This window comes from Leucoraja erinacea, chromosome 7, assembly GCF_028641065.1.
Source record: "Leucoraja erinacea ecotype New England chromosome 7, Leri_hhj_1, whole genome shotgun sequence".
NCBI classification, from domain to species: domain Eukaryota; kingdom Metazoa; phylum Chordata; class Chondrichthyes; order Rajiformes; family Rajidae; genus Leucoraja; species Leucoraja erinaceus.
This window is the reverse complement of record NC_073383.1, coordinates 65917638-65931004: the sequence shown is the minus strand read 5'-3', so window position 1 is coordinate 65931004 and position 13367 is coordinate 65917638. Positions and strand designations below refer to the sequence as shown.

The following is a 13367-nucleotide window of genomic DNA, read 5'->3' as shown; positions in this document are numbered from 1 at the left end:
CAACACCGGCCAACATGTTCCAGCTACACTAGTCCAGCCTGCCCACGTTTGGTCCATATCCCTCCAAACCTGTCCTATTCATGTACCTGTCTAACTGTTTCTTAAATGTAGGGATAGTGTTCCTCACTCAACCATCTCCACTGGCAGTTTATTCCATACACCCACCACCCTTTGCGTGGAAAAAATCCCAATCTATTAAAACTTTTCATCCCAATCTAAATCTTCACAACAGTTTGTAATATTGACCATCAGTTTCAACCAGAAATCTATTTCCTGTTGACATACAACAGTATTACTACAGAAGACACAAGGGTCAGCAGATGCTGGTTTACAATAAAAAAACACAAAGGGCTGGCAAAACTCACTGGGTCAGGCAGGATCTCTGGAGGATATGGATAGACGATGCTTCGGGTTGTGATGCTTCTTCAGACCGATTATAGAAGAGGGAGTGAAAGCTGAAAAAGGGGTTGGAAAAAACAAAGCCTGGCAAGTGATAGGTGGATAGACACAAAAAGCTAGAGTAACTCAGCAGGACAGACAGCATCCCTGGAGAGAAGGAATGGGTGACATTTCGGATTGAGACCCTTCTTCAGACTGGAATTCCTTCTCTCCAGAGATGCTGCCTGTCCCACTGAGTTACTCTAGCGTTTTGTGTCTATCTTTTGTTTAAACCAGCATCTGCAGTTCCTTCCTACACAAGTGATAGGTGGATACAGATGACAGGGGGAGGGGGGGAGTGGGGATTGATTGGCAGATGGATGGACAAAGGCTAGAAATGAAAAGGAGATAAAAGGATGTTTTATCAGAAAGGAGCAAAAGCCAGAGGAAGGGATATAGGTGGAAGGGAACGCCAGGGAGGGGTTGATTGGAGGGAACGTTAGTGTGGGATGGTGTGATAAATTGGTGTGTATCCATGTGTATAGGGAAGAGAAGGGAAAGAAAGTAAGGGTGCAACCTAAAATGTGAGAATTCAATGTTCAAACCCCCCCCTACTACAATCAGTCTGAAGAAGGGTCCTAAATCAAAAAGGTCACCCATCCATGTTCTACAGAGAAGCTGTCTGACCGGCTGAGTTACTCCAGCATTTTGTTTCTATCAATGTTTATACCGTTGGGTTGTAAGCAGCCCAAGCAGAATATGAGGAGCTATTCTTCCAGTTTGTGTGTGGCCTTATTCTGGCAATGGAGGAGGCCCAGGATAGAAAGGGCAGAATGGGAAGGGGAGTTAACATGGTTAGCAACCAGGATTACAACTGTATTATTTTGGGGGAAGGTTGGTGACCATTGACCTAAACATTCCCTGAACTAGGTACTTATGTACTGTGGTGGTAACACCACGGAAGACCAGTGACACCACGTCAACAAATCAAGCTTCTTATCTTGCGATCCATGTTCTACTATCAGAATACCTGAAGTCACTTCATCCCGGAATCTCTGAAATACTGTTCTAAATCATAAATTAGGTTGGGCTTTCTCAGGAGGGAGGTAGGTAAGTTTAGAGTACTTAGGTATGCATTAGCTGGGTGAACATTAGATTATGTAAAGGGGAGAATAAAATTATGGAGAAAAAAACAAAAGAAGCATTTATATTGTGCTGGAAGGAACTGCAGATGCTGGTTTATACCGACGATAAGGACAAAAGGCTGGAGTAACGCAGCAGATTAGGCAGCATCTTTGGAGAAAAATAATAGGTGACATTTCGGGTCGGAAACCTTCTTCTTCAGACCTTTTCTCTACAGGTGCTGCCTGACTCGTTGAGTCACTCCAGCATTGTGTGTCTATCTTCAGTATAAACCAGCATCCGCAGGTCCTTCCTACATATTTTGTCTGCTGCATTATTGAATCTCCTCAAGGCTTGCCGACTTTGAGGAGGTTCTATTCCTCTCTCCAACGAGCGCTCTGCAACATCCTCTTTCACTGCTCTCCCTCGGTGTTTCCTACTGCTCCACGACCATCTTTAAAAAGAGCAATATTGTTCTTTTGACAAATTCAGGATGTCTCAAATTAGTCTCAAGGACGGTGGGATAATGTAGAAAGATGGAAACACAATTGCTGAATTACAAAAAAAGACACAAAGTGCTGGAATATCTCAGGTACACAAAAATGCTGGAGAAACTCAGCGGGTGCAGCAGCATCTATGGAGCGAAGGAAATAGGCAACGTTTCGGGCCGAAACCAGAAGGGTTTCGGCCCGAAACGTTGCCTATTTCCTTCGCTCCATAGATGCTGCTGCACCCGCTGAGCTTCTCCAGCACTTTTGTGTACCTTCGATTTTCCAGCATCTGCAGCTCCTTCTTAAACGCTGGAATATCTCAGTGGGTCCTGAGGGGGGAGAGAAAGGTGGAAGAGAGTAATAATGGTCTCTACTTTAACAGAGGATTTTGCTTCGGGTGGGTAGTATTTACTTAGAAGAGAAGGTGGGTAATTAAGTTAGCTGAATGGGTAGTTAGGATGCATACTGTAGATAGGTATGTAATTTTAATGCATGTGCTATGTTTGAGTGCCAAGGACAGGCAGGAAAATAATAGACAAAAGAAAACTTTTCATGGCCTTTTATCAACAAGTCAGACAGCTGCTGATTGATAGAGCTCGGCCCTCCCTGCTCATCCCTTCAAAAGGGTGAATACAGTAGAAAAAGTGCCAATTGTGGTTGGGCTTATCTGCAAATGCTTGAACTCAATCCCTGCCATTAAACACAATCCTGGGGTCTTTCTAAAACATTCAAGGAACTCACAGCTGGTGGCCAAGTGCTTGCAAATACATGTTGATTATTTGGCAACAGTTTGCTATTCCGCTAACGGACATAATCATTCACCGAATACATGGTCGCTCAAATATGTTAACTGGCAGAGTGACATCATGCCCAGGAGATGGGAAAAAACATGATTAAATAAACCAACAGCATTAAATAGTCAGCAAGTTCCATCATAAACATGCACGTACAGCAGGCAGTGAAGGCATGCAGGAAAAGCAGGCAGTGAAGAAAGCGAATGACATGTTGGCCTTCATAACAAGAGAAGTTGAATATAGGAGCAAAGAGGTCCTTCTGCAGTTGTACAGGGCCCTAGTGAGACCACATTGGAGTATTGTGTGTAGTTTTGGTCTCCAAATTTGAGGAAGGACATTCTTGCTATTGAGGGAGTGCAGCGTATGTTCACAAGGCTAATTCCCAGGATGGCGGGCTGTCATATATTGATAGAATGGAGTGGCTGAGCTTATATAGTCTGGAATTTAGAAGGATGAGAGGATATCCTATTGAAACATATAAGTTAATTACGGGTTTGGACACGCTAGAGTTAGGAAACATATTCCCGATGTTGGGGGAGTCCAGAACCAGGGGCCGCACTTTAAGAATAATGGGTAAGCATTTAGAACGGAGATGAGGAAAAACATTTTCACACAGAAGGCTGTGAATCTGTGGAATTCTCTGCCTCAGAAGGCCATGGAGGCCAATTCTCTGGATGTTTTCAAGAGAGTTAGATAGAGTTCTTAAAGATAGCGGAGTCATTGGATATGGTGAGAAGGCAGGAACGGGGTACTGATTGTGGATGATCAGCAATGATCACAGTGAATTGCGGTGCTGGCTCAAAGGGCCGAATGGCCTACTCCTGCACCTATTGTCTATTGTCTAACTGAAGGGCTGAACTACTTCACTGCCCAATACCTTCTCAAAGGAATCTTGGCATGAAGATCTGACTTCAATTTTCTTCCATTTTCTCTCCGTTCCCCACATCACAGTGTAACCCGTAACAAAAGATAACGGCTTTCAAAACAGAGATATCTCCAAAACTCTCAGTTCCCCCACATTGATATATTTGTTTTAAAAAACATTTTGTTCCCATTATTCAAACTTTCCACCAAGGTCAGTGGGCTACAGACAGACAGGAGCCACGATCCCTCGAAATGATTTATTTTGGAAACGCTCCATAGTATTTCTGCCGTGCTTGTCATATAGATTGGGCTTCCTGTCCTCCAGATCCACAGCTTGCAGCGTATTAGAGTAGAGTCAGACATTTTAAAGTGGAAATTGGTGCTGCCTGGAAATAACATTTCATAGGCCACTCAAGATAAAATAGCAATATAAATGGTCCCTGACAATCTGAAATTCTTCCAGTCTGCTTCATTTTGAACTTTCATTAAGCACAATCATTTGGCATAAAATAGAGTTAGTGTGCCATAGTTTTTCCTGTCTGCTGTTGCTGGCAAGAAATGAGTTGAAGTACACAGCTGTGTTTATCATAGAGGAGATTGTGAACATTGCTGACAAAGCTGGTACTTATTGTGCATCTCAGATTGCACTCTCGCACATTTTAGTTTAGTTTAGTGATGCAGCATGTAAACTGGCTCTTCAGCCCACTGAGTCCATGCCGACCATCAATCACCTGTTTACATTATTTCTAGGTTATCCCATTTTCTCATCCGCTCTCTACACATTGTGGTCAATTAACCCGCAAGCCTGCGTGCGTCTGCGATGTGGAAGGAAAATTGAGCTTCCAGAGGAAACCCACTTAGTCACAAGGAGAACGTGCAGAATCCACAAAGGCAGCACCCAAGGTCAGAATTGAAGCTGGGTCTCTGGCGCTGTGAGGAAGCAGCTCCACCAGCTGTGCTTTTGCAAAGTCGAGAACCGCATACCAGGCAAGGATAGTAGATTTCATTAATTGAAGCAGATGAGCTTGTACAACAATCCCTACTGTTTGATTTGCCATCTATATTTAAATCACATTTAAGCATACATTTTAAATGGATTTTTCCCATACTTGGAAATACACACACATTGTGAAAAATTACTAAGGCACATTCCATAACTGTAAGTTTTGGGGTAATTATGGTGCAGGATAAGGATAGATCTGAAATTAAGGTTTTGAACTGGGATAAAGCTGATTGCAATATTTGATAAGCTGCAATGTAGCAGAGAGGACGAAAAGCAACTACTTGCAGATAGATCTATTTCTGATAAGCAGGAGTCATTCAAAAATTAAACTGTGAGAATGTAAGGTCAATTGATGCTATAATGGTGGAGGGTAAAGCCAATAAGCTTAAGGAACCCTGTATGTCAAGGGTTATTGAGGGTTAGATAAAGGAGAATAAGGTAGCTTAGGGCAGGTTTAGAGAACTGAAACACGAGAAGTCTTCCAACAGTACAGAATGGGTAATTGGGTTACTTAAAATAGTTAGGAATGCAAAGAGAAACGCAAAATGGCACTGGTAGGCAGATTAAGGAAAATCACTGAGCATTAGTTAAATATATTGAAGGCAAGATGGTAATCAAGTGAAGAGAAAGAAGATTAAGGTGCAAAGGAACAATCTGTGTGTGGAGCCAGAGAGTGTGGGTGAGACCTTGTGTTCCCTATGGAGATGGACACCAGAATGGCATTTATCTATAGAGGAATTTATTTTTTTGTTTCAATGTGAGGCGATACATTTTGGGGGGTACTTATGTAAATTTTATTTCATTTAGCAGCACATTAATTTTGTTAAGCAATAAACTGAGCTGACAGCTACCTATGTCCTGTCCACAGAGTGAGGAGAAGCACAATGGAACATCTTGATGCAAATCACATTCTAGTTGGCTAGTGTGGCCTCCTGGCCAAGTAGACATAATTATTTAGGGGAAGAAAAGATACGGCTAAAAACGTTACGCCAGCATGAGAGTAAGTATGATGATCATATACAATGAAAGAAAGAATAGAAACATCAATATGCATTTCGGTAGAAAGCAACTGCAGGTGCTGGTTTATACTGAAGTTAAATACAAAGCGCTGGAGTAACTCAGTGGGTCAGGCAACATCTTTGGAGAACATACGTCATGTCACTTATCCATTGCTGCCAGAACCGCTGAGATACTCCAGCACTTTGTGTCTATTGTCAATATGCATTTTGTATGGCACTTTAATCCAAACTTGTTATCCAATACTGTTTTTATTGAGGTGCTAAAAGAAGTTGGACATTTAATGTGAGCAGAGGTAAGCCATTGTCAAAAGAGTGGACTTTAAGAAGGGTCTTAGAGGAAAAAGAAAAACTAAAAGTGGAGATTTCTGGAGTTTATGCTGTCACTGGTGAAGCAACGCAATTAACGATGCGGATAAACAAAGAAGTGCAGAGCTTGAATAAGGGAAGTTGTTCTGTTGAAGAACACAAGAGAGGGAATCACAATACTATGCAAAGTTAGACATGGGGATGAGAATTTTTACTTGTGGCTGTGGGGTTTGTATAGATGTGAAGATCTTGGAATAACACAATAGATTATGGGTGGAGTTTTGGATCAGCACGTTTTGTTGGATGAGAAAATGGCAACACGCCATTTTTGTGGCAGAGGCAAAGTACGAATCAGAAGCTCAACTTAAGGTCAAATTGGAGTCTCCAGATGTGTATGAAGGAACTGCAGAATCTGGTTTACACTGGAAATAGGCACAAATTACTGGAGTAACTCAGCAGGCCAGGCAGCATCACTGGATAGAAGGAATGGATGGAAGAATATCCATTCACCCATTCCTTCCATCCAGAGATTCTGCCTGTTCCGCTGAGTTACTCGAGCATGTTGTGTCTATCTTTAGAATCTCCAGAGTTGAGACCAGTCTGCATGATACAGTTTTGTCAGTGAAGTTGATTCAGGGAAAAAACAATGTATATACGGGGCAAATAATTGCAGCGTGCTGATGGCTTCTGATAGCCAAGTCCAGCTATATTTAGTTTAGTTTAGTTATACAGCATGGAAATAGGCCCTTCGGCCCACTGAGTCCATGCCGACAAGCGATCCCCGCACATTAACAATATCTACAGACTAGGGACAATTTACAATTATACCAAGCCAATTAACCTACAAACCTCACCTACCCACATGCTGAGCATGCAGAGTCTGCATGTCTGCACATCGGTGATACCAAGTGTAGGCTTGGCGATCGTTTCGTCGAACACCTCCGCTCGGTCTGCATTAACCAACCTGATCTCCCTGTGGCTCAGCACTTCAACTCCCCCTCCCATTCCGAATTCGACCTATCTGTCCTGGGCCTCCTCCATGGCCAGAGTGAGCACCACCGGAAATTGGAGGAGCAGCACCTCATATTCCGCTTGGGCAGTCTGCACCCCAGTGGCTTGAACATTGACTTCTCCAATTTCCGGTAGCCCTTTCTGTCTCCTCCCCTTCTCAGCTCACCCTCAGCCCTCTGGCTCCTCTTCTTCCTTTCTTCTTCCCGCCCCCCCCCCACCCTGCATCAGTCTGAAGAAGGGTTTCGGCCCGAAACATTGCCTATTTCCTTCGCTCCATAGATGCTGCCGCACCCGCTGAGTTTTTTCAGCACTTTTGGCTTCCTTCGATTTTCCAGCATCTGCAGTTCCTTCTTGAACATTTAACCTACAAACCTCTACGTCTTTAGAGTGTGGGAGGAAACTGTAGATCCCGGAGAAAACCCACGCAAGTCAATAAACAATAGAGACATTAGACAATAGTTGCAGTAGTAGGCCTTTCGGCCCTTCGAGCCAGCACCGCCATTCAATGTGATCATGGCTGATCATCCCCAATCAGTAGCCCTTTCCTGCCTTCTCCCCATATCTCCTGACTCCGCTATCTTTAAGAGCCCTATCTAACTCTCTCTTGAAAGTATCCAGAGAACTGGCCTCCACCGCCCTCTGAGGCAGAGAATTCCACAGACTCACAACTCTCTGTGACAAAAAGTGTTTCCTCGTCTCCGTTCTAAATGGCTTACCCCTTATTCTTAAACTGTGGCCCCTGGTTCTGGACTCCCCCAACATCAGGAACATGTTTCTTGCCTCTAGCGTGTCCAAACCTTTAACAATCTTATATGTTTCAATAAGATCTCCTCTCATCCTTCTAAACTCGAGTGTACAAGCCCAGCCGCTCCATTCTCTCAGCATATGACAGTCCCGCCATCCCGGGAAATAACCTTGTAAACCTACGCTGCACTCCCTCAATAGCAAGAATGTCCTTCCTCAAATTAGGGGACTAAAACTGCACACAATACTCCAGGTGTGGTCTCACTAGGGCTCTGTACAACTGCAGAAGGACCTCTTTGCTCCTATACTCGGCTCCTCTTGTTATAAAGGCCAACATGACACTCGAGGGAAGAACGTACAAAATCATATAGACAGCACCCATAGTGAGGATCAAACCTGGATCTCTGGCGCTGCAAGGCAGGAACTTCTCCGCTGCACTACCGTGCCACCCTAATTTCCTCCCACAGCTGTATCCTCCCTACATGATTTAAGGCTAGCACATAATGCTTTATGTGAAAGCATGTAACATACAATTACAGAAAAAAATATGTGCCTGTTCAGAAATTATTACGGTCAGTTTGTTTCCAGTTGTCATGGTTCCTCCTTCCAACACGATCAAGACCTTACGTGTAGGAAAGATCTGCAGATGCTGGTTTAAATTGAAGGTAGACACAAAATGCTGGACTAACTGAAGAAGGGTCTTGACCCAAAATGTCACCCATTCCTTCTCTCCAGAGATGCTGCCTGGCCCGCAGTTACTCCAGCATTTTGTGTCAAGTCCTTGCTCAGTCTATACTCCGTGTTAGCTAATGTGCAATGTCTACCTCATTATATATATGTATGTGTGTGTATATATATATTTGTGTGAATATATGTGTGTGTACACACACACACACACTTACTTACTTTAAGGCACCTTCTATTATCAGAAAACTCCCAAAACAAACATTTTTCTCAGAACTCTATCAGTGGAAAAGATTAGACAGATAAAAAGATTCAAGGGTATGGTCCTGGATAATAGTTCAACACCCCGAAAAATTCTTGGGAACTCCTAGCCCATAACAGTACTAAGTAGAGAAAGAGATTTTGGGATGGTATTGAGGACCACAAGACAATGCAATGGAGGCATCCAGAAGTTCTGAGGAAATGGAAGGAGTGCGCCACCTCACAAACTATCCTCCAGCAGCCCGTTCTATCAGGTTCTTCCTGCCCCCCAGATGGAAGAGTTTGAAGTTTGCACATAATTGCCACATGACACATAAATCAGAGTGGAAGCAAGTCATTCTCAATCCCGTGGGACTGCTTAAGAACAGGGATGGTAGTCCCCTTTATGGGAGTCTAGTTACTCTGTGAAAATGGGATTAGTGTTGTATTAGTGAATATCAGTGTTTAATGGTCAGCACCGACTCGGTGGGCTAGAGGATCTAATTCAGCACTTTATGACTCTCCGATCGTAACTCTACAGCTGCCCTCTGCCAGTATAAAACTTTCACTGCACTAGAGCAGGAAGATTCGTATTTAAGTAAGGAATCCAAAACAGCACACTGTGCATCAGATGTGGCATCATCAAGCTTCTGAAAAACGGTAATCAGACATCTTTACTCTTACAAAACTGGGACATATATCATTTGTCTTCTTAATTAACTGCAAAACCTGCAATTTAGCTTGTAGTGACCTATGGTCAAGGATGCCCAAGCCCCTTTCAAAAACAAAATTTCTGACACTTCATCAAATAACTGATATTTTCCCTACAATGTGCATAACCTCACAATTTTCAACAATGTGTGTTAAAGTTGTTACTCCGTTAAAGCTGTTAAAAATATTACTTTCTCCGACTCTAATATGTTAACGTTTTGTTCACTCACTCAACTTGGCTGCAACCCCTTGACATCCAAATCACTATTTACATTTTTGTGACATTCCCATTAGAAACATAGAAAATAGGTGCAGGAGGAGGCCATTCGGCCCTTCGAGCCAGCACCGCCATTCATCGTGATCATGGCTGATCATCCTCAATCAATAACCCGTGCCTGCCTTCTCCCCATATCCCTTGATTCCACTAGCCCCTAGAGAAATCTAACTCTCTCCTAAATCCACCCAGTGACTTGGCCATTGCCCTCTGTGGCAGGTAATTCCAAAAATTCACAACTCTCTGGGCGAAAAAGTTTTTTCTCACCTCATTCTTAAATGGCTTCCCCTTTATTCTAAGACTGTGGCCCCTAGTTCTGGACGTTTGGATTTCCATTGTGACGTTTGGATTTCCCAACTGGATAATTCAATATAAATTTTGAATTGTTGGAGCTTCAGCTTTTGCTGGCATGACTTACCTTGGCTACAGCAGTGAAAGACACGCCATCATTTTGATTTTGCTTGAAGGCACCAAAACCAATCTTTGATCCTTGCTGAAAATATGTGCTCAATTGCATTATTCTGCTGGAACTCCCTGCTAACCCTCATCAGCTCGCATCACATATGAAGATGCCCCTTGTTTTTGTTTTAGTGACTCCAGAGCAATAACAAAGCTATTAAATCAATGTGACTCCTTTCTTCAACATAGGACTGGAATGGGAATGGGTGACAGCAAATTGTGACAAATGCCTGTTTAATGTTGGCTGTTAAAATTAACCGGCTTTTTAAGTTCTAGTGACCTTGTACTGCTCTCAAAAAGAGCAACAATTCTTATGATTAAGTAAAGTTAAACACTTGTTCAATCCTGCCTTCCAACTATGTAAAGATTGCACCTCCTGAGCCAGCAGCAGAGACCAATCTGTTATTACGCATTTTCCCAATTGCTAATTAGGTCTTGCATGCTCAAGGGAAACCTCTTGTGCGACACATGAGATTCCTCCCTTAATCAATGTAATTTGCTCCCTAGTTTGCAAACAACTGCTTCATTGCACGGAGAGAAATGATGTGCACACAGTTAGGATTAAAGTTGGATTAAGGACAAGCCCCAGTTTTTATTCATCTCACAATGGCAGTGCTTCAGGTTTGAAAACTACCACCTGCTCTCCACATGATCACAGAGAATGTACAAACTCCGTACAGCAGCACCCGTCGCCAGGATCAAGCCCGGGTCCCTGGCGCTATGAGACAGCAATTCTACTACTGCACCACTGTGCTGCCCCACACTTGTAAACCTTTATGAGTATAGCCTAATCTGTCCAACCTTTCCTCATAAGACAATCCTTTTATTCCAGATATTAACCTAGTAAACTTCCTTTGAAAGATCTGCAATGGGATTTCATGCCTCCTCATAATCCAAGTGTATGTTAAGAGGCTTGAACATGTAATTTTGCCGCCATTTATAGAGCAAAATAATAATTTATGGTAACTTGGTTCTTCCATTTTTATAAAAAGAGTCATTCTTTTATTTAACCATTATGGTTATGTCATTTGCAGACTACTTATCAACAACTAAAAATGTGCAGCAGGTAATTACAACATATAAATAATGTATTCATAATAATAATGATCCCTTAATACTTTCCTAGCACAACAAATTACTTTGTGCAAAGATCGAAGCATTGTTGAAAGCGGATCTTTACTCAATATTAGGCTAAGAAATTGCATGTTCATGATAATGTCTACAAGTGTTGCGAGCACACATGGTAGTTGAGGATTATCCCCTGATGCACTGAAGCACCAAGTATAGGCAAGTTTTCATTGAATGAATGAGCCACTTACTGCCAAATGATCCACCATCAGATGTGTAAAACAGAAAGCAATGCACAAAGGTAGAGTGTGACCATTAGTGTAATGCAACTGCACCGGATACATATGTGATTGAAAGAAAGACACAACGTGCTGAAGTAACTCAGCAGGTCAGGCAGCATCTCTGGAGAACATGGATAGGCCACGTATTGGGTCGGGTCCCCTCTGACCCAAACACAACCTGAAACGTTGCCTATCCATATTCTACATCAATACTGCCTGACCCGCTGTGTTACCCCAGCACTTTGTGTCTTCTTTTGGTAAACTACCATCTGCAGTTCCTTTTGTGTACATCTCCGTGATGGAAAGAAAAGTAGTTCTATAGGAGACGCCCCAAGCAAAAACACCAAAAAAATCATGCAAATTAAATTTGTAATGGCAAAGGCAATGTCTTAAAATGAGAAATTGTTCTGATACACACTGCCTTCAGTTCCCAAATATATTTAAATCACATCAAACAAAATAAGACATAGAATGGGAGGAAGGTGCCTTGGCAATGAAATAAATTACATCTGGTGAGAGACTGTTGTCTTAGTCAGGTAGATAATATCGGGAAGTGGAGATTATGGACATAGAAGGATTGTAGAAAATTAATTTAGTATACCATATTAATCATGTAAGCAATGTTGTTACCCATCATCATGCATAAAACAATGCATCATTTGTTCCGCTAACAGTTGCCCAAACTTACGCATTGCCTCCCTTGAAAATTCACCATTAACTGCGGTGGGCACAGATTTCCTTTAAAAAAAAGAAGCAGTTTCATGACCCAGCATAAAACAGGACCCTCGCAGTAGGCAGGCATGGTGGTGCAGCGGTAGAGTTGCTGCATTACAGCACCAGAGGCCCGGGTTCAATTCCGACTATAGGTGCAAACCAGGGGCGGAAATCCCAGGGGGGGGGGCAGGTGGGATACGTCCCCCCCTTATTTTGAGAGGTGGAGGACAGTCCCCCCCATTTTTTGTAATCCGGATTTTAAAACCCGGTGAAATCTCTGCTTTCCTCGAGACAGTGGGGGTGGGGCTGCTGATCGAGGGCGCCGATTGGATGAGAGAGACGTCAGTCAGCAGGCAATGGGGACGGGACATGATAATTCAGCGCGATGATTGTAGGAGGGAGACGTGCCAAAACACTCTCGGCACAGACCTGCGCCTCATCCGCAGCCAGGATCGATCCCGGTCTCCGGCGCTGTCCCGTCCCCACCCGTGCTCCCCCCCCCCCACACCCCGGGTTGGCCAGAGATGTCGGGAGTCAGACGGAAGCGGAGCCCCCAGGTCCACAACCAGCGCAGAGAAACAGCACTAAACCCAGCTCAACTCTGCCTGTCCCGCTGGGTTAACCTGCAGCCCTGCCTGGACTTAATGGAAATATGGCCCAGGTTTACAGCCAGCGCAGAGAAGCAGCGCTGGTGGCCCGTCAGTCCAGGCAGGGCTGTGGATTAACCCGGCGAGACAGGCAGAGTTGAGCTGCATTTAGCGCTGGATTGAGCCTCCGAAGCAAAGATACTACCTCGCGTGTGTGTGTGAGTGTGCACATGCGCGTGCGGCTGCCAAGAAATTGTGTCTCCCCTGTCCCCTCCATATTTTGATAGCGATTTCGATGCCTGGTGCAAACTGTACGGAGTTTGTACATTCTCTGCGTGGGTTTTCTCTGAGATCTTCGGTTTCCTCCCACACTCCGAAAGATGTACAGGTAGGAAGGTTAAATTGGATTGGTGTATGTGTAAATTGTCCCTAGTGTTTGTGGGATAGTGTTAATGTGCGAGGATTGCTGGTCTCTAAAACTAAAACTAAAGTATAAGGGCTGAGCTCCAGCTCCAGAATCGCCTTAACTGCATGCTAAACGAAGCCTGCTGGTGAACTGCTGCCAATTTAATTGGAGGATATAGACCAATACATTGGATGAATTGGATCAGAAATCT

At 43.6% G+C, this 13367-nt stretch overlaps 1 protein-coding gene across 5 annotated transcripts in view; it reads right to left on the bottom strand.

Moving 5' to 3' along the window:
• lypd6b (LY6/PLAUR domain containing 6B) overlaps positions 1–13367 on the bottom strand; it is a 141278-nt gene that overhangs the window by 45790 nt on the left and 82121 nt on the right. The window lies entirely within an intron of this gene.